Genomic DNA, 3,492 nt, shown 5'->3' with positions numbered 1-3,492 from the left:
GGCAATACTATCTTCATCATCCTTTATGAAAAAAATGGATAGTGGTAGATAAAATTGGATGAGGAGTCCTTGAATTTCTGCATATTCAGCCCCCTGTACAGAAATTACAGTTTCTGCTGTCTTCTGTTCAGCATCAAATCTGCAAACAAGATGTTTCAGCAGAAAAATTAGGATCTCTTTTGGTACATACAGAGAGTTAATATAATGGGTGATGATATGATCACAACAGTAGAGATAGCTGAACAGCATGATCAAATTCTACATCAGGTGACGGGAACAGTATGTGCCAAAAACGCCAAATTCAATAAAGAACATATCTGATTCAATGTGACAACTATCAAATATATAGGGCACATGGCAATGGCTCAAGGAGTTTGTTTTGATGGAAAAAAGATAAGGGTCAGAGAAGACTGATTCACTCAGAGTTTAAAGAAGTCTGTCTAAAGTTCTTAAGTATGGTCCAGTTTTTGTCTACTGTATCCCTAAATAAGCAAAATTAACTCTGAGAGCAGTATCGGGGTGTGGGGGGGAAACTATTGGTATCTATGGATGCCAGAGCATCAACAAATCTTCACTGATCTCAAATCAGGACTGTGCCAGGCAGCAGTGGGGGACTAGGGCAGTGGGATGGAGTTAGGGTGGGATGCATACTGCATCTTTTCTAAGCATGTAGTAAGGGACAACTTTGTCCCACATTTCCCCAGTACTCCTGGTATTATATATGCCAAAGGCATAATGTCTCAGATCTCCCACTGGGACAGTACAACCCTACACACTTTCCTCTCACAGGATTGGAAGGGACCTCCTGGGTCATTGAATCCAGTCCCCTGTTTCACTGGTAACACCTCCATATAAACCTGTTCATACATTTATCACGCTCCACTTTAAAAGTAATGTGTTTGCCTTCACTGTTTCCATTGGAAGGCTGCTCCAGGACCTCACTCCTCTGATGGTCAGCAACTTTCTCCTCATTTTTTCTTGCACTGTTCTTACCCATTTGTTCTTGTCCCAAAATTGCCCTTTGTTTTAAGAAGCATTTCTCCCCTCCCTGGTGTTTCCCCCTAATGTATTTATAAAGAGCAATCATATCCCCTCTCAGCCCTCATTTTCCTAGGCTAAATAATCCATGGTCCTTTATCTCCTCTCATAAAATAGGATGTCTATTCCCTGATCAACCTAATAGCCCTTTTCTCTCCATTTGATTGACCATTTTTCTTTTAGATTAAATTATTTTTTGAGAAGGCAGGGGGGAAACTAAGCATTTTTCTTTTATACAATGCAAATAAATGTCTTTCACAGCACTGCAGTTCCTGATGTCTAAATTTCACCAAGGAATTGCTCATAAGGAGAAGTTCAAACAACTCTTCAGTTTTGGGTAAAAATGGATTTTCTTAACCAAATCAATATTTAAAAACAAAAAACCCTTTTCAGTAAAGCAGAAGGCTTATGTGAGCTGTCCTTTTAATCCTAGCTTTTATGAGAGACATTTATGTTTTGGTCATCAGGACTTTGTCAGCACCATACAATTGTTGTCCAGTGCCTCCTCTTTGCAAATCAAGATACATGCAAGGTAACTTGAAAGCAAAAGGATAAACAACTCTTTAAACTCAAATACATTGTCACCAGGAATTTTCCCCAAAATTGCCTTTGATATTTTTAGGATAAAAAATTATGGAGGAGTTTCTTCAGGAGATGGATGGCAACAAGGAGCAACAAAGGACCTCAACAGCAAAATCCAAAAATGAAGTGGGCCCAGGTAAATATCATGGAAATTAATATCATACATATGAAAAGAAATGAAAAGAAACATCCCCCACCATTGGAAAAAAAATCCCAGGAAGTGGGATATAAATAGCTGACAAAAATAATGGTTAACTCGAGAAATTCTTCTCCAAAATTTAGTTTACTTATTACATGACTTCTAGGACACAGTCCAACATTCAAAGGGAAAGCTTTACTCTAATTTCAGTTTTGTTGGAGTACATGCTAAAACAGGTTTCTGAATCATGCCACAGAGCTGTGGCCTACACCTGGAGGCTGATAGCAATATACTGTAGCTCTTAAACCATTGTTCCTTATTGATTAGTAAACTACAGGCACTCTGCTAGAAATATGGTCTTAGAGTTACAGTATGTGTGTAATTCCCCCCCCCCCTTTATTTTCTGGTGTTCAGCCAAAAACCTTATCCACTTGCTCTGAGTTGATTTGAAAACTTTCTCAGACAAGGTGAGAGTATAGAGCCTTGAGCGACTGCAAACAAGTAGTTGCTATTTCAGCTCATTAGAGGGAGTGCAGGAAATTGTTAACCATGCTCAGGAGCTCTTTTGAAGCTGGTGTGGAAATCTTTATTAAGGGCAGACATTCCTGCATGTATACACATACACTCTCAGTTAGAAGCTGGAAGTTCCTGACAAATCAGTAGTGAGTTCTGTCATTGTCAGGGGTACAAAACTAGGAGACGTTTTGAGCATCATCAGTCAGATCCAGCTGAGCCCTGCAGGGAGCAGATAGAGCTGCTGGGGGAACCCAGACGGAATCTGAGAGTTGGATCTCAAGCCTGGTCTACACTAGGCGTTTAAACCGGTTTTAGGAGCATAAAACCGATTTAACGCCACAACCGTCCACACTAGGAGGCACCATATATCGATTTTAATGGCTCTTTAAACCGGTTTCTGTACTCCTCCCTAACGAGAGGAGTAACGCTAGTATCGATATTAACATATCGGATTAGGGTTAGTGTGGACGCTGATCGACGGTATTGGCCTCCGGGCGGTATCCCACAGTGCACCACTGACCGCTCTGGACAGGAATCTGAACTCGGATGCAGTGGCCAGGTAGACAGGAAAAGCCCCGCGAACTTTTGAATATTTCCTGTTTGCCCAGCGTGGAGCTCCGATCAGCACGGGTGGCGATGCAGTTAAAAATCAAAATAAAGAAAGAGCTCCCGCATGGACCATGCGGATGTGATCGCTGTAAGGGCAGGCAAATCTGTTCTATCAGCGCTCCGTTACAGAAGACGAAATTCAAAATCATTTTTAAAAAATCTCCAGACAGACGCCATAGCAGGGGCTCAGCGCACTGCTGCGTGACAAACGTAACGGAAAGCCCAAGAATCAAATGGACGCTCATGGACTGGAGGACTCAAGCTATCCCACAGTTCCTGCAGTCTCCGAAAAGTATTTGCATTCTTGGCTGAGCTCCAAATGCTTCTAGGGTCAAACACAGTGTCCGCGGTGGGTCAGGGCATAGCTCGGCAATTTACGCACCCCCCCACCCACCCCCAGAAGTGAAAGGGAAAACAATCCTCTCTTGACTCTTTAACATGTCACCCTATCTTTACTGAATGCTGCAGATAGACCTGATGCTGCAGCACTGAACCCCAACATCCTTGCTTTGCCCCGGCATGGGTGGCTGATGGTGCAATACGACTGGTACCCGTCCTCATCATCAGCCTATTGGCAAAAGGGGCAGTGCAAAAGGACTGGTAACCAT

Source organism: Mauremys reevesii, linkage group 3 (genome assembly GCF_016161935.1).
Source record: "Mauremys reevesii isolate NIE-2019 linkage group 3, ASM1616193v1, whole genome shotgun sequence".
NCBI classification, from domain to species: Eukaryota; Metazoa; Chordata; order Testudines; family Geoemydidae; genus Mauremys; species Mauremys reevesii.
Note: the sequence above shows the minus strand (reverse complement) of the source record.